The sequence below is a fragment of the Hippopotamus amphibius genome, chromosome 16 (assembly GCF_030028045.1).
Source record: "Hippopotamus amphibius kiboko isolate mHipAmp2 chromosome 16, mHipAmp2.hap2, whole genome shotgun sequence".
Lineage (NCBI taxonomy): Eukaryota > Metazoa > Chordata > Mammalia > Artiodactyla > Hippopotamidae > Hippopotamus > Hippopotamus amphibius.
The window spans coordinates 61,811,984-61,835,277 of record NC_080201.1 but is presented as its reverse complement, the minus strand read 5'-3'; the positions used below and the strand labels follow the sequence as shown (position 1 = coordinate 61,835,277).

Genomic DNA, 23,294 nt, shown 5'->3' with positions numbered 1-23,294 from the left:
TGGTGGCGCAGTGGTCAGGAATTAGCCTGCCAATGCAGGGTACACAGGTTTGAGTCCTGCTCTGGGACAATCCCACATGCTGTGGAGCAACTAAGCCTGTGTGCCACAACTACTGAGCCTGTGCTCTAGAGCCCGAGAGCCAAAACTATTGAGCTCACGTGCCACAATTCCTGAAGCCCACGCACTTAAAGCATGTGTTCCACAGGAGAAGCCACTGCAATGAGAAGCCCAAGCACCACAATGAAGAGTAGCCCCCACTCACCGCAACTAGGGAAAGCCCATGCACAGCAATGAAAACCCAACACAGCCAATAAATAAATAAATAAAAAAGAAACGGAAAGGTATACAACAAGAAGTTTAAAAAAAAAAAAAAAAGACTGAGGGCATATCAAAGAGACACAGTAGCTAACCTGAAAGGGCTCCTGCATTCTATCACCAGTTCTCTGATACCAACTGGGTGTCCTCCAATTCAATTCTCACATTATCTGGTGTTAGTGCAGACTCCACAAAGTAAGGGCAAAGCCTTTCACAAGACTGCCCTGACCTCAGACACCAGTCACAAGTCTCCTGCTTTCCCAAACCACCCACACTTCTGCCAGCCAGCTACAAATTCAAGGCTTCACACAATCCCCTCTGGTTCAGTGTTTGCTAGGACAACTCACAGGAAAGAATAGATGATTATCATTGATAAAGTTAATTCGAATATGAGGACCCACAAAATGGAGGCTGCCCCAGTGGCCTGGCTCATGTCACAAATCTAAAGCTAAGTCAGCCTGCACTTATGGGAAATATCTGTCAAGGAACCCTAACCTACACCAATCACAATCCTCCAACTCAGCTTTAGCTAATTTGCCTTACTAGAGAAAATGGGAGCTGCTAGCCTGATCAGGAAATCCCCACCTCCTGGCCAATCATGTCCTGTCTCTGTGCTGCCCCTTCTAAAGCTCTATAAAACTTGCTTATGCCTAAATCCCTGAGGAATAGTGATCCACTGCTTTGAGGCATTGTACTCCCCCAGTCCATGGATTGTTTTCCCTTGAATAAAGGACATTAAACTTGTTACTAAATTGTTTCATCATTTGATATCATTTTATTAAAAAAACCCACATGAACAGATACATAAAGTTCTGGGAGGGTTCCTGGCACAGTAGCTTCTGTTCCCCAGCAGGAAACTCCCTCCAGCTTCTCTGTCCAGAGTTTTAAATCAGGGTTTTATTATCAGGCATGATTGGTTAAATCACTGGCCATTTGATTGAACTCAATCCCCAGCCTGCCTCCCCTCTCCAGAAGTTTGGCAGCTGTATGTTCCAACCCTCTGATCACCTGGTTGGTCTTTCTGATGTCCAGGCTCCCATTCCATAGCTTTGTAGGGAAGCTCCACCCAGAATTGCTTTATTAGTATAATAAAAAACACTCCTATCATTCAGAAAATTCCAAGGGTTATTTTTTTTTAACTGAAGTATAGTTGATTTACAATGTTGTGTTAGTTTCCGGTGTACTGGCACAGTGATTCAGCTGGTGGAAATTCCAAGGGTTTTGGAAAGTTTTGCACCAGGAGCCTGGGACAAAGGAGTTATGTTTATTCAGGACTGATAAATCAATAACATCAGTAAAAATTCAGAAATACGCCAAAGTGTGCAAGAAAAGTTAATAAGCAGCAAAACTACAGTGACGATAACATCATTAACAGTTGATATTTGGGAAATGGAAACTTTTGTCTAAACGGTCTTATTCTTCACATCCTATAGGATGATACGGGTCAAAAAAATGAAAAATTTACACGGCAAAAAACAAAAATATGGTTGAATTCCTTCCTGAAGCTTGTTTCTCGAGCTCCTGACTGTAGCCAACTCCTTGCTCATCATCTCCAAGGGAGTCCCTCAGACGATGACAGGTTTGGGGTTGAAAATCTTCCTCACTGATTTTTTGATGCCTCCAAGCGAATGAGGAACAGAAGTTTAAATTATGTTCCGGAGGGAAGTGAGTATAAAACTGCACATTCCGCACAGGCACAATTTTGGTTTTCCTGTCACTCCAGTTTCCATCACCTACTCTAAAATTCAGGCTTTCCGCTGAATTAAATAAAAAGCTGTAACTGCGCGGGGTAGGGGGTCTCAGAAGTGCCAGGATCCAACCACGCCCACAACGCCAAGCCCCACCCCCGGTCCCAGTGCTGAGAGCATCCGCATCTTCATCCGCTCGCTGTTTTCACGTAAACCGTTCTCAACTCTCCGCTTCCAAAGCAAGCGGCCCGCGCGTCTCTAATTCCGCACCTAGCCTGGCTCCAGAGGACAACAGACACCTTCAGAGGATTCAAAGTAGAGAAAGAGAGCCTGTCGGGAGGGGCGAGGAACAGACCAGAGCCTCCCAGGGGCGGGCTCGAGGGCCAGACCCGGCGCCGCCTCCACCCACCTGCACATCGGAGCCACGCCTCTAGGCGGCCCCGCCCCACGACCCGCCCTGATGCGCGCACGCGCAGTTCGCTGCAGACCCGGAAGCGGATCCGGCGGAACGACGGGGTCGTTGGAGCGAGTAAGTCTCGGCTTTTCTGGTAACTGCGCTGTGTGGTGTTCGGGCACCGCTGCACCGCACCCAGGTTTTGAGGAGGGGGGAGGGAGGGCCTCCCGGTAAGTTAAAACCCCTGAAGGCGCTCGTCGCTCTCGCACTGAGTCTTCCTTTTCGCCTGTCAAGGCGTCGCCGGAGGACTTGGTTCGGGTCCCGGGAGTCTGGGTCCGGTTCTGGGTACATCGCTCTGACGCAGGTACCGGCCCTAACTTTCTGCCTTTGGCCCATATACACACTGACTTCCTGCGGCGATGTTTTCCTGCTCTGACTCCCTTTCTCCAACAGTGGTCGGACTCCCGGCTCCCTTACCCACCCCACCCCCATCCGCCCAATTCCGTTGTGTCAAGCCCTGGCTCAGGAGGTGGCTGTGCGCTCTTCACCTCCCTCCAAGGAGAGCGGAGAGGGAACACGGGCGGAAATATGTGCAGCTTAGTGAGGCATCAGAAGTGTTGTGGAGAAAGCACGACAGGTGTTGAAACAGAGGTTGTAACAGAATGAGGCATAGCAGCCTGGGGAGGAGGAATAGAAACGGAGGGAAACAAAAGGATGCGTATAAATAGAGAGGAGGAGACACAATTGGAGGAAGGAGAGGAGAGAAACAGAAGGGCACAGAAAGACATATACAGAGGGAAAAAAGCCCATGGTGGTGGTGAAAGCGGGGTACCCAAACCTAGGTGAGTATTGAATAGATTGCATTTGGAATATTAAGTTCTGACGTAATAACATGTGGCTCTGTAATCTAACGTATGTAAAATTTATTGACTTGTTTAAATTATGCGGAAGAGATGAGAGTTGCAAAGCCAGGTGTTTGAGGTATCTGCATTTTCTAATGATTGCATCAGATGGTAATTCCATTTGCAACCCCTATTCATCCAGAAGGCAGAGACTTAGCTTAGTCAATTCTAGGTCCCCCTCTTACCTTTCAAGAAATGGGGGGAGAATTTCTTTCACCACTTGGTGCTTTTTTAAAAAGGCTGTTGTTAACAATACTATTTCCCTCTCCCCTTTCTACTGCGGCTTATGCCATTCTTTTCTAAATCTGGTGTATCCTCACACTTGTTTTTAACTTTAATCTGAGAACCATTGGATATTTTTTAAATTTCCAGATTATTTTCCCTCTAAATTTCATTGTTCAGATTATGAGGTTTATATGCTTTTTATCCTAACTTGGAACTATTATTTGATGGCTGGTAAATAACTTTACAGTATTTCACTGTGTGGTTAAGGATGTTAATAGTCTTTTAACACTCAAAACCTAGTTTAACCAGTTAGTTTAATATTTAACAGCTTTTTTCTTCTCTTAAGTGATCTGCTAAATTAGTGAGCTCCGAGCTGAAGTCTGCAGCTAAGTAGATGTTCTCCTCTAGTCCCCTTTGTCCTTTCTGTGCAGATGTTGAAGGGTGGGCTGGATTGATGTGGAATTTTGTTACAACAGAGCCCATGTGTTCATGATGAAGAGATTGCTCAGAGCTCATCTCCGCTGGTTTTCCTCTCTTTCATGTTTTCTTGCAGTAATAATTATTTATAATTACATATTTTTGATTTTTTTTTTTTTTTTGGAGTAGAGGAGTTAAATGTTTTTTTCTGGAGTAGAGGAGTTAAATGTTTGGGTTTGATTAAACCCCTGAAAGAGAAGCTTCTCTCGCTCAGGAATATGAAAGGTAATCTGGAATTTGGACAGACTCTTTCTGTTTAAACTTATCCAGGCCACCACTTACACTCAGTTTTGCTCACTCAACTCAGACTTCTTCAAAGTAACTGTGGTAAAATTACTTCCCCTGTGAGTCTCATGCATCTCCTGTAACATGAAGTTAAAATAGACCAGGTTTTCTGAGTCTGAGCAAGTGAGATCCCTGAAATGAATTTCAGGATTAGTCTTGTGTCTGCACCTGGCAGTTTTCTGGGATGAGTGCCCAGTTAGAATTAGAACATGCCCAAGTCCTCCAACAGTTACGAAAAACTCTTAAGAACAAGGCGGGGCTTAGGCCCAGCTTGTCTTTCCCTATCTCTGTATTATGGAGTAGATCTTTTTTTTTTTTTAAGACTTATCGTGATCATTTCATAATGTATGTAAATGTCAAATCATTATGTAGTGCACCCGAAATTAATATAATATTCATCAACTATATTTCAGTAAAATAGAAAAAAAAGCTAACCTGACTTTAGAATACGTTGACATAAATGCAACATTCGGAATCAATAACAGAAAAGCAGATGGTTGGTACTCCATGTCTTCAGTAGAATATTATGTTTTGGACTTTGGGTCAAGTTTTGGGAAGAACCTTTGAGAAAGTAGAATGCTTATATGAGAAAGCAGAACTGAGCCAAAGGACCTGAGACAACTTTTTGAATAATTGTTGAATTACAATCTTCACATAAACATTGGAGCACCGTAACTGAATGCAAAAACCACAATATGTAATGGTTTGTGATGTTTGTCATAAAAGAATACAAAGTATGTTTTACTGAAGGCAGAGATTATGAAGAAAAAGTTAAGCCATGTGTTTGTGGAAATGCGTAGTGTTCAGTGTGTTACTGTGTGTGTCCACACTAATCAATATCAACGAGAGTGTGCGGGGCAGGTAGTGCAATCACACAGAGAAAAGTTCCTGCTCTGATTACAATGAAAAGGCTAAGAAGGCTATTCACTGAAGGTAAAAATATCTCATCAGTATTGACTACCCTAGCTCCATGTATTTAATGACCTGGTTCCAGTCCCACAGCTGGCATAAAACCCACTTTTTAAATAGCTCTGCAGGTTGCACCAGTGGATGTGTGGGAGCCAATTTGTACCTTCTGGTATACTGACAAATTTTAGCACTAGTAATCCAATAAGAAAGTAATAAAATGATATTTCTAATAAAATGATATTACTATGAAAGGAATATTGTTGTAAGCTCGTGACATCAACCAACAGGTGTATGCTTGCTTCTGCTTCTGCAGTTACACCTCTGCTCATTCAGTGTCAACAGCCTGTTTACAATAAGACATTAATATATAGGCAAATAGTTTTAACTTTCTTAAGAATTATCTTTTTATCAAGTGGTACATGATTAAGGATATCATCTTACCACTCAAACCTGTTGTTTCAAATGGCCTAAAAGTAGACCCCACTGAATGGTGGAGAGCTGGGTAAGTCAGTTACTATAAGATAGGCTTTCAAATTATGTTCAGAAGAGACCCAGGCAATGGTTGCCAGCAATATGGAACCAAATGGAAGCTACCTGAATGGAAAACATTTTCCTTTTACACAGAGATTACATTCTTTTAAGGAAAATAGATATGTGAATATTTTAAAACATACCTTGTTAAATGAAATAATAGAAGCATGTGTAAACTGCAGAGGTGAATAATTTTTTCTGAGTGGGATTAAGCGTGACCGTTTAGGGGAAAAGAAAGGAGTCAGGAGAGGCAACTGTTACAGCTATTTTATCTTACTTTATGTTTATTATTTGAGTTGGATTTTAAATAGTTTATATTAATTCAGCAGCTAATTAAAGAAAAGTAGCATTCCAAAATAAAGTAAGTGTGTTGTTGATGTGAAGAAGAGAATATTAACATCGTGTAATGTTGCTTGGTTGCAAAGCAGGAAGCAGAGAGTGAAAGAAATGCAGGCAAAGCAGGGGTCATGTCACCAGGATAGCTTGTGCAGGAGCTCTGGAGCTGGGGTGGCCCTTCAGAGTTGCTCCAAATTGTTGGATGGGACGAGCATCCTATCCTGCATCAACCAGTTGGTGGATGCTGGCTGCCTAGGGAGGAGCCAGGAACCAGGAGGAGGCACTTTCCTTTGGCCGAATGCCAAGTGGACAGAGGACAGTGCAGTTGTAGCAGAGTGGGGGTTTTAGCAGGAGGGGAGAGCTTCCTGAAGAAATGGGTGAAAACTCACTTATTGACCTTCTTATGGGAGTTTATTATCTCTGCATCCTTCCTGTCGCTTTCCCCCATATTAAGGTTCTCCCTGTGTGTATACTTGTGGCAGGTATGTTGATTCTAAGCATTAAAGAATGTATTTTTATCACACAGAATAATCTTACCTGAAAAAGAAGCTCAGAGGAAGAGGAAAGAAAAGAGAAGGCATGGCCCTTTCCCAGGTAAAACTCATATTCTTTGTTGACTCCTCTCTCTGTCCGAAAATGACGTATTTGGACTTGTTAAACTCCTTGGTGTCTGAAGTTCCTGTCTAAAGTATTTACTCACACAGAGGGCCTCAGTCTCCTCTCATTTCCCTGCAGTTTCCGCCTCACTGTGACCCAGTCACATGGAATTTGAGAAGAGGGTTTTTTTAGGTGATCCTCCTGTGAAAGGGTTTATACTCAGGCGTGGATTGGGAATGGGGAGTAGGCTCTGTGGTGTCAGTGAGGTAGGGCAGTGAACCCTTCTGTTTAGTGAACCCTTCTGGATGCCCTTTTGGCTCCATATAAATCAGGATGAAAGAGACTACGTATGTAAGTGATGTACCAGTGTTCACTAATTCCTGAGGAGATCTGAAAAGGAAGACTGATACCGGGAAACATGCTTTGTCAGATTTTATAAATGCTTTTGAAGTTAAGTGAATCAGTGTGTTTCTGACTCCAAAATATCAGTACCTTAGAATAAAATGGGAAGTTCCAAAATAGACATAAGGTGTAGGTAGACAGGGTGTTTTAGTACATAATTGGTTTTAAAAAGTGGAATCAAATTAACTGTCCAACAGGAAAGGCTCTATAAATTATTCACTCCACATCCATCTCACAAAGACCCAGCTGTTCCTGTAGGGACTCTCATGTAGCAGGTGTTTTAGATTAAAATGGTTATAGTTTAGCCAAGACATGGGAGTGGAACTCTCCACCATCAGAGAGCCTGGAGCCATATTCTGATTCTACTAATTGTTGTTCAGTGTTATATTTTTTTGCGTTAAACATCTCATGTATATATATTTGCGGTTCAACTCCACATAGTGATGCAGTTTAGAGACTAAGATGTAAAATATCCCCTTCTCATGTCTTCCACCGTCACTTACTCTCATCAGGAATAACTTTGGTTTTTAGCCCAAATCTTATAAAAATGAATTTTATATTATAGTGTGGTTTTAGAAAATACGTTTTGGTAAATGTTTTGTTACGGTATTTTATTCTGCAAATTTTTAAAAAATTTTTTATTGGAATATAGTTGATTTACAATGTTGTGTTAGTGTCAGGTGTTGCAAAGTGAATCAGTTATACATATGCGTGTAGCCACTCTTTTTTTTTTTAAGATTCTTTTCCCATATAGGCCATTACAGAATATTGAATAGAGTTCCCTGTGCTATACAGCAGGTTCTTATTAGTTATCTATTTTATATATAGTAGTATGTATATATTAATATCAATATCCCAATTTATCCCTCCCCCCATTCTGCAAATTTAAATATTTACATGCCATATGTGTTGGAGTTATTTTCATGTTTAGTAAACAGAGATGATTTTCTTTTTTATATCTTTATTGGACTATTCTTGTAATGAAAACACAAGGGTTTTCACATTTTTTACTGATATAAAAAAATGCCATAGTGGCTGCTTTTGAGCAGGTCAAGTTCAGTACAGATGTCTAAGGATTTCTCCAGATTGGGCAGCTTAAGCATGATTACTGCATTAATGATGGTGTTTCCGAGGAAGAACAGACATTGCAAGTACTAAATAAAGTTTTTAAATCAACTGTCTTAAACATGCTCAGAGAGCTATGGGAAACCATGGACAAAGAACTAAAGGAAAGTGGAACAGTGTTTCAACAAATAAAAAATATCAATAAAGAGATAGAAATTATAGGAAAAAAAAAGAAAAAGAAATTCTGGAGCCGAAAAGTACCATAGCTGAAATTGTAAATTCATTACAGGGTTTTGACAGCAGATTGACAGTCAGAATAAAGAGTCAGTGAACTTAAATGTACATTACTTGAATTATCCACTCTCAGTGAAAGAAAGGTAGAAAAAAGAACAAGAACAGAGACTAAGAAACCTTTGGGGCACCCTCCAAAATACCAGTGTAGAGGATTTCCCTGATGGTCCAGTGGTTAAGACTCCACACTTCCAATGCAGTGGGGGCGGGTTCTATCCCTGGTCGGGCAGCTAGATCCCAACATGCCGCGTGGCACGATCAGAAAAAAAAAAAAAAGGAAGATGCGCATGATGATTCTTAGATAAACAATGTGGGCACAAAGTGAGAACTCAATAAAAATTTGTTTAAAAAAAAATACCCATATACATATAATAGAAGTCCCAGAAGGAAAAGAGCAAGGGCAGAAAGAATAATTGAAGAAATAAGAGCTGAAAACTTCATAAGTTTATTTAAAAACATGAAAGTACAAATCTAAGAAACTCAACAAACTTCAAGTGTGATAAACACGTAGCAAGCCTGGGCAACACGCACAACCAGCTGCTAAAAGACAAAAGGAGAATGGGGAAGGCAGCAAACAGAAAGGCCTTCTCGTGTACAGGGGTCCTCAGTGAGATTAGCAGCCCATTACTCATCAGAAACTGTGGCGGCCAGGAAGGAGTCTGACGATATATTTAAAGTTTGAAAGGTTTGAAAAAGAAAAAAAAAAAACAAACTATTCATCATCAGGGATACTGTGCCTTAAAACTGATAATGAAATTTAGAGATGCCTAGATAAACAAAAGCAGAAGGAGTTCATGCTACCTCACTTATCCTACATGAAGTACTAAATGGAATGCTTTAGACTGAAGTGAAGAGTTAACAGCAGTACCTCAAAGCCACAGGAACAAAGTAAGAACTGTGATGGTGTAACTACACAGGCACATCTGAAAGCCAGTATTATTGTATTTTTGATTTTTAACTCATTTTTTCCTACACAACTTGAGACTAATGTATAAAACAATGATTGTAAATTTGTTACCGAGTGCAAAATGTATAAAGAAGTAATTTTTGACTATAATGATATAAAGGGGGACAGTATGGGAGCAGTTGTTATATGCTGTTAAAGCTAAGTGAGTGTCACCTGAAACTCAGATATTATTCATTTAATATAAACTAATAAACTATAATTTCCAGGGTAAACACTAAGAAAATAATGTTAAAATATACAGAAAAGTAAATATGAAGGGAATCCAAATGTTATACGCACAGAGACACAAAGAAGGAAACGAGAGGAATTACAAAACAAAGAAAAATATTGGACGTATAGAAAGCAGATGGCTAAATGGCAGAAGTAATTCTTCCCTTGTTTAGAGTCATTTTAAATGTGAATAGATTAAACTCTACTTTAGAAGGCAACAATTGCAAGAATTAAAAAAAAAAAAAGATTCCACTGTATCTTTCTACAAAATGCTCACTTTAAGATACCCAAATAGGGACTCACCTGGTGGTCTGGTGGTAAAGAATCCACCTTCCACTGGGACGAAGTGAGAGAGTAGCATTGACACATATACACTACCAAATGTAAAATAGATAACTAGTGGGAAGCTGCTGCAGAGCACAGGGAGATCAATGCCATGATGGGTGATGACCTAGAGGAGGGGATAGGGAACGTGGGAAGGAGTCGAGGGAGGGAGGGGATATGGGGATATATATAAATACAGCTGATTCACTTTGTTGTACAGCAGAAACTGGCACAACAGTATAAAGCAATTATACTGCAATAAAGATCTGGAAAAAAAAAAAAAAGGAATCCACCTTCCAGTGCAGGGGACACAGCTTTGATCCCTGCTCAGGGAACTAAGATCCCACATGCCGTGGGACAGCTAAGCCTGCATGCCACAACTACTGAGCTCTCGCGCCTCAACTAGAGGGCCCATGTGCTGCAAGCTACAGAGCCCACACGCTCTGGAACCCAAGCACCACAACTAGAGAAGAGAAAACCCGCGCACCACAACAAAAGCCCGCACCTCAACGAAAGATCCCGCACTCCTCTGTGAAGACCATGGGTGCTACGACTAACCCAGCACAGCCAGAAAAAAATAAAGAAGATGAATAAAGAAAATGCAGAGTTAAAACCACCATGAGATGTCATTTCACAGCCACCAGGATGAGTGTAATAAAACACAAAACAGCGAGTGTTGGTAAAAATGTGGAGAAATGAGGATCCTGACCCACTGCTGGTAAGATGATGTGCTGCTGTGGAAAACGGTGTGGCAGATCCTTGGAAAGTTAAACCACGTGATTCTAATTCCTCTCTAGGTGTATACCAAAATGGAAACAGGTATTCACACACATACTTAAGAACGTTCCAGCAGCGCTATTAACATTAGGCAAGAAGTGGTAACAAGCTAAATGACCGTCGGGGATAAGTGAGTCAGTAAAATGTGGTGTAGTCGTAGAATGAAATACTGTTCAGCCCTAAAAAAGGGAATGTGGTACTGATAACTACATCATGGGTGAACCGAAAACACCATTCTAGGTGAAAGAAGCCACACAGAAAAGCTCACATTTCCTACCATTCCACTTATATGAAAACATCACAGATAGGTAAATGCATAATGACAGGAAGCATCAGTGGTACAGGGACCGGGGGCAAGGGGAATGGGAAGTGATCGCTTAATGGGTAAATTTCCTTTAGCAATGATAAAAATGTTTTTGAAGTAGACAGGTGGTGTTTGCGCAACATTGCAAATGTACCAAGTGCCGCTGAATGGTACCTTAAAATAGCTAACTTTCCATTACATGAATTTCACCTCAGTTGAAAGAAGTTCGAGAGATGTAACCTGCTCAAAATTGTCTTATAGATCAGTGAGAACATCCGCTCCAGCCAAGTTAAACCTTACATGTCTGTTTCTGTAATTTTGTGTCAAACTCAGAACTCCCTCCTGGTCCACTTGGTGAAATGCGCTTTCCTTTCAGGGACTGTTTACATTCAAAGATGTGGCCATTGAATTCTCTCAGGAGGAGTGGGAATGCCTGGACCCTGCTCAGAGGGCCTTGCACAGGGACGTGATGCTGGAGACCTACAGGAACCTGGTCTCCCTGGGTGAGGATAACTTCCCTCTGGAAGTCAGTAACTACTTCTGTGTATCTTTGCATTTCCCCTTGTGAGTCTTTTAAGAGCCCCTAGCATGCTTGGGAGAGTTTCAAATCCCTGTTCTTAAGAGAGTGATTGAAGCTGTTTGGATTCAGAATGAAAAGGCTTCATAATGTGGCTTATGACTCTGTAACTTCTCGTTTCTTCAGAAGTTCTGCACATGCTTGATGTTCTGCATAGCAATCAGAAAGCCTTATGGCAGATTTTCTCAAATATCTCATTCTGTGCTTTCACCCTTGTGCTTTTGCTTCAGTAGTTCCTGGAAGAGAGCTAGATGTCTGCATACTTAAAATAACCTAAGCATTCAGGAGGCAGTCAGTTGACTAATTTTTATAATACATTTCTATACCCAACTATAATTTTCTTTCTTCTTAGCTGAATGAAGAGCTGGGCATGTGTTCCGGACCAGCCTCGCATGTCATATTCCATTTTACTTTATGTATTGAAATCTCTCTTAAGCTGAGCATTACCTCCATTTTAGAACAAGAGCCGTGGACTTTGGAGGGTAAAATGAAAATAGGGAAAAATCCAGACAGAAGGAAGTATATCGAGATGTGAATGCAAATAAGAGCTCAGGTGGGCACAGAGTGAACTGCTCCATTAAATATTGTTGGGAAATTTTCCTCAAACGGGAAAGATCTGTGGAAAAGTAAAACTTTGTTTCTTATGGATTCTCAAAGGAAATCCCCCCCACACACTCAAACTTGTCCCTCTGTTATTCAAATATATAAAAGTTTAAACTCCTACCCTACCTGGTATTCCAGCTCATTCAGAGCTGAGGAAAGGCTCTGTTGTGACCTACAACACTCTATTTTCTGACACTTCTGGCCATTTTGTTGCCTCAGTTTGAGAGGGACTGAGATGGCTGTCTCTGGAGTCATCTTTCCTCTTGATCTCTCTTGGTTTTCAGGTCCTGTATATCAGGGCTATGTCCTGTGCAGTCCTGACCCCAGGACCTATTTAGTTTCCTTTCGCATTTTATATTCTTGGAAGAACTTCTCAGGAGATAGACAAACTTCAGTGATTCTCAACATACATTTCACTTTTCCTATTACATGTTCCTTCTGGAATGTAAATTCTTTCTTCAGTTTTTATGGACAAATCCTTTAGAATGCCAGAGACTATTATTTTGTATAATTGTGGTTACTTATTAGCTTCCCTGCTAGATTTATCATGGGTTTACTAACATATTTTATTATCGTTGTGATGTACAGGCTTAAAATATCTTTTTTCTTACATCATATTTCCACATGTTATTAAACACGTTTTTTGTATAATTGTGTAATTCAATATAAAATATTTATCTTCCAACTTATTTAATAGGAAGCTTTTCTGCCGGATTTGCAGTCAAGGAATTATCACCAAGAGAAGACATTAGTAAAGGAGAATTTTACCATCTAGTGATAGTGGACAGAAATGAAAACCATGGCATCGAGGATTTGGACCTCAAGGAAGTCTGTGCACATATGCAGGACAGTGAGAGTGAGTGGGGACAGGATGCAGGAAATGACAAAGAAGTGCTTTGGACCCATAACAAAAATCTCACTCAGAGAGAAGATCAAGATAGTGAATCCTTAATTAATGTTCCCCAGAGTGTTTCTGTAAGAAGTAATGCACATGAATATTTCACACGTGACCAGCCATTCATAAGAAATTTGTTTAAAATGAAAGATAACATAAGCATTGCTGGAAACAAAGATATAAAGTGTTTGGAAAGCAGAACTGGAGTAAGGCCGCAGGCACAGGTGGCTGAACGGCAGAGGTTTCCAACTGAGGAGAAAATGTACGTGTGCCCTCAAGTTGAGCAGTCAGTCAGCAAGGGTCCCTCAGTTTCACCACCTCACAGAATTCCTCCCAGTGTGAAAAACACTGTGTTACCTGCACGATACAGGAGAACACACACTAGAGAAAAACCTTACAACTGCAATGACTGTGGGAAGGCTTTTAGCAAAACCTCAAACCTCAGGAATCATAAGAGAATTCATTCTGGACAGAAACCTTACAAATGTGATGTGTGTGGCAAAGCCTTTAACCAGTGTTCCAATCTCACTACACATCAGAGAGTGCACACAGGAGAGAAACCATATAAATGTGATGTATGTGGCAAAGTCTTTAGTCGAAATTCACACCTTGCGAATCATCAGAGAATGCACACTGGAGAAAAGCCTTATAAATGTCATGAATGTGGCAAGGCCTTTATCCAACATTCACTGCTTTGGAGTCATGAGAAAATGCATACTGGTGAGAAACCTTACAAATGTAATGACTGCGGCAAGGCCTTTGCTGAGCGGTCAAGCCTTAACAAACATAAGAAAATCCATACTGGAGAGAAGCCTTACAAATGTATTGTGTGTGGCAAAGCCTTTACCATGCGGTCAAATCTTACTCAACACGAGACAATCCACACTGGAGAGAAACCTCACAAATGTGATGAGTGTGGCCGAGCTTTTACCCAGTTTTCACGCCTTACTAGGCATCAGAAAATGCACACTGGGGAGAAACCACACAAATGTAACGTGTGTGGCAAGGGATTTATTGAACTTTCGCAACTTTGGGGTCATGAGAGAATTCATACTGGAGAGAAACCACACAAATGTAATGTGTGTGGCAAGGGATTTACCCAACGTTCAAGCCTTATGGCACATCAGAGAATTCATACAGGAGAAAAATCGTATAAATGTAAAGACTGTGATAAAGCTTTTATCCAACGTTCACAACTTTGGGGTCACGAGAGAACTCACACTGGAGAGAAACCTTACAAATGTAAGGAGTGTGGCAAAGCTTTTACAATGCGTTCGTATCTTACCCAACATAAAACAATCCATACTGGAGAGAAACCCTACAAATGTAATGAGTGTGGCAAAGCTTATACGCAATTTGCAAGCCTAACTAGGCATCAGAAAATACATACTGGAAACAAACATAAACCTAACATATGTGGCAATGCTTTTATTCACAGTTCAAGCTTTGGAGATCATCATAGTAGAAAGAAACCTCAAAATGTAGTGATTGACACGTAACTCATGCAACTATTCAAGCCTTGCTCAGGCTGAGAGACTCCATCATGGAGAAGGAAGAGATACAGATGGCCAGCAGGTACGTGAAAAGAGGCACAACATCACTCATCATCAGGGAAATTCACATCAAAACCACAGTGAGCTACCACCTCACACCTGTCAGAATGACTGTCATCAAAAACATCAAATCACAAGTGTTGGTGAAGATGAGAAAAGGGAACCCTCATGCACTGTTGGCAGGATGGTAAATTGGTGCAGCTACTATGGAAAACTATATGGTGGGTCCTCAAAAAATTAAAAATAGAACTGCCATATGATCCAGCAATTGCACATGTGGGTATTTACCTAGAGAAAACAAAAATACTAATTCAAAAAAAAAAAAATGACTTCGTTGTTCATTGTATCATTATAATAGCCAAGATCAGAAAGCTATCTAAATGTCCACTGATAGGTGAATGAAGAAAATGTGATCTATCTATCTATATATATGTATAGATATATATATAAATATAAAACACACACACATCCACATACGTACACACACACTGGAGTATTAGCCATAAGAAAATGAAATCTTACCATTTGCAACAACATGGGTAGCTCTACAGGGTGTTTTGCTAGGTGAAATGTCAGAAAATGACATAGCACATGACCACTTATATGTGGAATTTAAAAAACAAAATACAAGGAAAATAGAGTCACACATAGAACAAATAGGTGGTTGTCAGAAGGTGAAGCAGGAGGTTTGAGGTGTGTGTGAAATAGAAGGTTTAAGAAGTACAAACGTACAGTTATATGATAAAGCACAGGGGTGTAGTATACAGCATAAGGAACGTAGTAATAATGACTGTGTGGGGAAGGATGGCTGCTAGACTTATGCAAGTGATTATTTCATAATGTACACAATTGTTAAACCGTTATGTAGTATACCTGAAACAATATTGTATATCAGCTGCTTCAGTTAAGGGGGGGAAAAAAGACTCCGTTATGGAGAGATACGTGTAAAACTAACGTATATGGCAAAGCCTATAACCAGGACTCACACCTCACTTGATATCAGATTATGCATCTTTGAGAGAAGCTACACAAATGTATGGAGTGACAGAATATAAATGTAAGACTATTTTCTCAATTACTGTGCTTTCTATGGTCACAGCCTCTTCTCTGGATTTGTTGACAGGACTCAGGGCCTCTGTTGACATTATAGGAGAGGCTTACTCTCCCAGCTAGCTGATCATGAAAGAGAGTAGGACAGGATGTTGGGATGAGGCTTTTGTGTGAGTAGAATGATGGGTTACTAGGGATGGCATATGTGAGAGCAAAAATGAAGGGGGAACAATGGTCTCCCTGTCTTTTGAAAGGAAATAGCTGCTGTATGTATAAAACAATAAAAATGAGTCATATTTTTGGCATCTGAAGAGACAGTTTTATAGAGAATAGTAATCAAAAGAACCAGAGTAGGGTGTGCTTGTGAAGGCTGCAAATTTGGCCTCTGGAATTGCATCTTGACACCATTTTATTAGAATGTCATATCCAAATAAGTAAAATGTCATCTTTTTTATAACCTTTAATGAATCATGTGCCTTCTGTCAACCCAAGCATATCCCACCACACTGGGGGCTTCATAATAATGACCCTTGGAATTTCCCTGGTGGTCCAGTGGGTAAGATTCCACACTTCCAGTGCAGGGGGCCCGGGTTCAATCCCTGATCAGGGAACTAGATCCCACGTGCACGCTACAGCTAAGAGTTTGCATGCCACGAGTAAGAAGCCCGCATGCCACAACTAAAGATCCTCCATGCTGCAGGGTAATAAATAAGTAAATAAAATATTTAAAAAATTAAAATGTGTCTTCCAATCCAGGCAAAAAATAATAATAATGACCATTAATTATACATCATCATGCCATCTAGGTTGAATGACATCTATAACAATTTCTTTCTATGTTAGATTCAAACACCTTACAGTTTTTGAAATATAGTCATAATTTGCATTTGAGTAATGAACTCCACGGTGTAACCCAGGTTAGTTCTGTAGCTATAATGAAAATACCACGGCAGCACAATTTCAGACTGAAACCCCCTGAAACCTGCCTCCCCATTTGTAAATATACACCATATGATTATATTTCTACATACCTTTTGTGTGTGTGTGTGCCGACATGACACAAGAAAAATTAGTTGCATCTTTACATGAAATGAAAAGATACAGTAAGCATATAAAAAATATTAGGAAAAAATTTCAGAAATAGGTATAACAATAGCACAATCTTGTTTTTGTGCTTGGAGTTGATGAAATAAAATTTATATTTGAAGGCAAGACAAAAAATTAAAGTTCTGTTTGTTTGGGCCTCCTCTCTCCTCCCTAACGCGCAGTGTGCATCTGCATCACACATTAACCACAGCTCCTCAAAGGCGGGGGTGCCTGTTCGACCATAAAGGTCAATTTATTTTTTGCTTCTGACACTATAGTGATTTAACTTCTTAAAAGAATAACATTCTTTCCCAACTCTGTAGGAGGTGATGGTGACTTGCCGCTAGCTTTGTGCATGGTTACCTGGACTGTGTATCCTTGGTGAACTATATGAAAAATTATCAGTATGTCATTTTGATGAACAGTCCTTTGTCTTGAAAATGTGTGCGACTGTGCCTTCAACTTCCAACAGGCACAACAGTTCTCAGAGCTTTCTGAGAGTCTCTCTCCCAAGTTATCCTCAGTTTGACTGGAATAAAATTCCCTTTTTTCTTCGTGATTCCGGATTGAACTTTTGTTGACACTTTCTTGTTGTAGTCAGTATGATACCAGAGACACCGACCAGAGGACACCTGGGCTCCACCGCAAACTGATGCTTGGTACCAGCATGGGTCCTCTGAGCTGCACCCACTTCTCTGTATTCCTCAGCTGCTATGGTGATTTCTCCAGATATTCAGACATCACTGCTTTAAATGATGTCCTGAATTTTACTAGAGCTTTTTTTTGGCCTTGGGACTTGGAGTCCTAAGAGGGAGTATGGTACATGCCCTGGGCAGGGACCTGGGCGTAACTTTGGAGTAAACTGGGTTGGCTGGTCTTTTTTAAAATTTGGCTTAAATTCAAAAGATTGTATATGATCTGAGCAAACCATTGGATAGTAAAATGAAAGACAGCCTGCTCAGCTCCAAGGAAAAGGGACGCTTGCTCCTTCCAGCCACAAGACGTTCTCAGGTGATTGAGAACCTAGTGGCTCTATATGAGGATCTGTCCTTTAGATGTGCTGCGATCCTACAAGGGCTCCCACTACTACCGTTAAGTAAATTCTGCTCGCCGAGGGGCACAGCAGTTTTTGTTGGAGGGAGAAACCAAGGCATGTAACATGAGAGTCAAACCGACCCAAGAGTGACTCCTTGGGGCGCTAGACTTGGAACAGCACACATGAGATCTGTCACAGTGCCCTCAGAAAACTGTTCAGATTATATGTGAATTAGGCTCCCCAATTAATAAAGAGAAACTGCACCTCAAGGGCAGAACAGCTCCCTGACGGACAGCCACTCACTGGAACTCTGGCCGGCTTCGTGTACAATTGGCACAAACCAATACTTGTAAGCACTTAACTTTGAAGTGGTCAGGATGGAACTCTACTGACGTCCCAAAACTGTAGAGAAAGCTGGCTTAATAAACCATCTTTTCAAAATTCTGACCCTGAAAGAACAAAAGTACTCCCAGGAGACAGCTTAAAACTTGCGTGTAATTGAAATGTAGTCCATGTTGCCTGACCTACAACCTTGGCTCAATTAGTAGAACCTAAAGCTGAAAAAAAGGGGGGGTGGGGTGAGGGGGAAGGACTTTTTAAACTCAAGAGGGAAAACTGATATCTCTGTCTGTGTAGGCACCTTCCCTGGCTATCCAGTGGTTAAGACCCTGTGCTTCCACTGCAGGGGGCGAGGGTTCAATTCCTGGTCAGGGAACTAAGATCCCACGTGCCTTGTGGCACAGCCAAACCCAAACCAAAACAAATTTTTTTAAAAAGTCAATAAAAGTTCTCTGTCTGACTATCTGCATGCATGTGTGTCTGTCTCTACATTATAAATATGTGTCCCTAACCCCAGATGGTGTTATCAAAATTAGCTTCTAAAGGAGCTCCATTCAATTGACTTAAAAGTAAGTGCTTACAAATCTAATATTTCTAAATGGAACTTAAACTAGCTCAGATTTTTAAAGGATCACATGATCTAGGATTAATCTTTTAATGAATAAAAACAAGTTTAAATAGACGGCTTCATTAATATAGACATGCCTTTAGAGTCATCAACATTAAATATACTTTCATTGTACCTAGGTTTACTGAATTAAAGGTAGTATCTCTCTTTGAGATGTTCATGTTATCTCTGTCACAAAGTTTGTCCACAGGAAAATTAATGGTGTGAATAAAATACAGCATGACAATTCATCACAAATGTTCAGAACATTAGATTGTAAAGTACAGGAGTAAGGAATTCAATGCCACAAACATAATCATGGGTTTACTTGACCACAGTCTACGAATCCATGAAGCTATGCATTGCAGTAACTTTCTTCCTTGCAGTGATAAAATGCATGCACTCATTCTATCAGTGAGGAACGATTCTCATCACTGGTGATACCGTAGGAAATCAATGCCTATCTTCAAGCAGCTTATGTTCTGTAAGGGTAAGTCAGCAGTAATCAAATACGATGACAAATACAGTGAAGGTGCACACATACGGTGGTAGAGCGACAGGGCGTCCTGATTTAAACAGTGTGTTCAGGGAATGCCCATACGATAAGGTAATATTTGAGCAGAATCATGAATTAATTGAAGAGTGTCATGCAAAATAAAAATGGGGAAGGGAGATTAGGTGGAGAAAATAGGAGGAAGAAGTCACCAGGACGGGAACATTTACAGTGATTGAGGCATGGGCACAATAGATGTGTGGCTTGCTGGGGTGTGATATTAAATTTCCATTGGAGACATTTCAAATTTGGAACTTCTAGTTAGAATTTTTTTTTTTCCAGGACTTAGAAGCAACCCTATATAAACTGGCTGTGTATACTTTTGTATGAACCAAAAAAGGGGGTTTGTCAGAAACTCCAATCTATAGCCAGGTGGTCAGAAGCACAGGTAGGTGACACCTGGCACCTGAAGTGTGTTGGGGGTAGGCGTAGGGGTGGGGGGCAGACTTGTGGGATCTGTGGGATTGGATACTGTCTCCAGGAAGTGTCGGAATTGAATTGTAGGACACCCAGTTGGTGTCACATACAATTGCTTGTTGTGGAGAAAATGCCCACGTATTTGTTGACGAGAATTGTCAGAAGCGGAGTGTTCTCTGTGAGTGTGGTAGTAGCGTAAGGGTAAAGGAGATACAGAGAAAAGAAACACACGGGTAGGAGGAACTGGGTTTTTCCCCCCACAGGAAGAATGAACAGAGTTTTTCCTTTATAAGAAACTCCACCTTACAAGAGAATTTTACACAGTCTCTCAAAGTGCACATAGTACTTTACCAAGACAAACCATTCTGGGCCATCAAACAAGTCTTGGTGAATTTTAAAAGAATTCAAGTTATACAAAATATATAACCACGATGATATTAAAATAGAAATCAATAACAGAAAAAAATCCATGGAACATCAAATATTTGGAAAATAATGACCTGCTTGTAACTAATCCTGGGATAAAGAAGAAATTGGAAAGGACAATGGAATGGCTTCTGAACTGAACAAAAATGAAAACAGAACATATCACCATTTATAATTTGCCACCAGAGCAGGAGAAATTCAAAACAGGAACCATAGAAAAGACATAGCAATTTAACAAAACACTAAGAGCCTAAAGGCGCTTTCATTTTCTTGTTTGCTTGGGTTTTTTGGTCATTGGTGTGAACTTCCTGCTTATAGTGGAATTTAAGTAGTTAGCTGGGCTCATGTAGTTCTGAGGCTTGCTTCCTCAGATAAAGGCAGCACTGTGTAAGAGGACAAGTTTCTTGAGGTTACTTACAAATATTTGATCAAGATAAACCAGTTGGCAATGTTACAACTGGGAACACATAGTGCATTGAGGCTAGTTAGACAATGAAAATTAATATGCTTGTAGGTGAGTTGAAAATAAATGGATATGCTAATGGAAAGAGTGAATATATGTAATGGAAGGAATGAGGGTAATAATTTAGGAAAGGAATTCTTTTTTTAAATTAAATTAAATTTTTTTTTTGGCTGCATTGGGTCTTTGATGCTGCGCATGGGCTTTTCTCTGGTTGCCGCGAGCAGGGGCTACTCTTCGTTGCTGTGCGCAGGCTTCTCATTGCAGCAGCTTCTTGTTGAGAAGCACAAGCTCTGGGCGAGTGGGCTTCAGTAGTTGTGGCTCGCAGGCTCTAGAGCACACACAGGCTCAGTAATTGTGGCACATGGGCTTTGTTGCTCCATGGCATGTGGGATCTTCCTGGACCAGGGATCAAACCCGTGTCCCCCACATTGGCAGGTGGACTCGTGTGCCACCAGGGAAGTCCCAGAAAGGGAATTCTTGAAATCAAGATTTCAAAGGTGGGACAATTACTGTTGGAGATAATGAGCTCCGACCTGTAACCTTGAATTTGAGAGTTTAAGGTGGGTGAGGAAAAAAGAAAAGGTCATTGAAAGTGTACCAGTCAGCTTTCTGGAGGTTTTGCTATGGTAACGAATATCCCTGGATTCCCCTTGGCTTACAGCAAGAAAACATTTATTTCTTCCTCACATTGTATCATTATTCACCTCTTGCTTGTTTCTCTGATTTGATTCTGGGATTCAGGGTAAAATTCCAGTGTTTCTGGAATGTACCATTCTTGAAGCAGAGAGAAAACAGGGTTAAAAAAAGCAAACGATGGCTTTGAAAGCTTCCTTTTAAAGTTAAAACAGGGACTTCCTAGGTGGTGCAGTGGGTAAGAATCCGCCTGCCAATGCAGGAAACACGGGTTCGATCCCTGCCCCAGGAAGATACCACATGCCGCGGAGCAACTAAGCCCGTGTGCCACAACTATTGAGCCTGCGCTCTAGAGCCAGTGAGCCACAACTATTGAGCCCCTGTGCTGCAACTACTGAAGCCCACGTGCCTAGAGCCCGTGCTCTGCAACAAGAGGGGCCGCAGCAATGAGAAGCCTGCGCACCGCAAGGAAGAGTAGCCCCCACTCGCCGCAACTAGAGAAAGCCCGTGTGCAGCAATGAAGATCCAACACAGCCAATAAAATAAATAAATAAATAAATAAGTTAAAACATACCATTCTACTCACATCAAATTGGCCCAGGAACTCAAAAATCCAGGCTTGCATAAAATGGGCAAGGAAGTGCACTCTTCTCAAATGGAATGAAGGGTTGCCTAAGTCAAGTGGCCAAGCTTGATATCAAAGGACAGACGTATAATCTCACAGCAAGGTGATAATTACTTGGAAATAATATTTCAATATATGATAATGCAGCTTCTATCAGAAATAATTTGTCCCTCCTTTGTTTACACATAAAATACATTTACCCCATCCCAAAAGAAAGGATAAAAAGAGGTCTACTCAAACAGGACTTCAGTCACACATGAGAACCTCATAATAATCTTATGAGATTCTTCTGGATTCAGAGCCCCATGTGGAGTTTTCCTCACTCGTAGCACATGATGGTGGAACAGAGAAATGAAACCTCAATAAACCCTCCCACTTAGGAAAGAAAGAGAAAAGAGGTACCCAGTGGTCTCAGGTCCACAGTAAATGGTCAGTTTTGCTGGGCAGATGCACTCAGGGCCCTGTTCCCTGGGACCAGGAATGAGAAATGACCTTTTCTTGGCTTCAGCTCTTCTACTGAGAATGGATATACAGTGGTTTGTGTTTCATTGTTCTTGACTTCACCTACTTACATCTAATAGTGTATTAGAAACTATGCTTCCTTCCCATAAATATTTACAGTCTCATAGACTATTATAAGTCTATGAAGTCACAATTTTTTAAATAGTACACTTGTTGAACTCCCAACAGTGAAACAATATTGTGAAAATAGCACTTTGTTATACCTAACAGCTACATTTTCCATTAGCTACACCCACAATTGTTAGTAAGACGTGCCTAGCTTTTTAGATTTATTCCACAGCCTTTGAGCTTCTCAGGCCTTTCTACTAGCCACACTTACCGATTCTGTTCACTAAGCCATTTTGTCCAACAGGAGAAATTTCACAAAAGTCACTTTAGTCAACTGGCAGATACTTCAAAGAGCGTTAGGGACAGGTCCCTTATTTAGACTACTCAGTGATTTTAGTATTATTTGCCCTCGATCCTCAAAGTAATTTTTATTTTGCAAGAGCTCTATTTTATCAATAATTTTATTTAATTGACTATTTATTATATTCCACATAATTTAGTTTAAAAAATTTTTAATTTGCATTATGCTGCTCTACTTGCATTTAGCCTGTTTCTTTCTTTTTTTAATTCCTGGATGGGTCATGTAGCACATGAATTGTCTAGCCATCTATTCTAGCACGGGACTTTGTAGCTATCTCATTTTCTTCAACTACTCCTTGATTAAATGCATTTCACAGTGTTGATATGGAGTATTTTACTGTCTTTTAATCTAAAAGACTCTACTTTTTTCCCTAGAAATATTGACCAACTTTTTAAAAGTTTTTGATATTTTAATATTCCTGACTGCATAGTTTTACAAATATTGTTACTTGATGGAAGCAAATGTATATCTTATAAAATATTTATATTTGTTAGAAACTTT

General features: G+C 40.5%; 1 protein-coding gene and 1 pseudogene across 1 annotated transcript in view; one reads left to right on the top strand and one right to left on the bottom strand.

Moving 5' to 3' along the window:
* Positions 1-23,294, bottom strand: part of LOC130838297 (zinc finger protein 208-like) — a 325,381-nt gene that overhangs the window by 111,138 nt on the left and 190,949 nt on the right.
* Positions 2,479-23,294, top strand: part of LOC130838298 (zinc finger protein 160-like) — a 51,698-nt pseudogene continuing 30,882 nt past the window's right edge.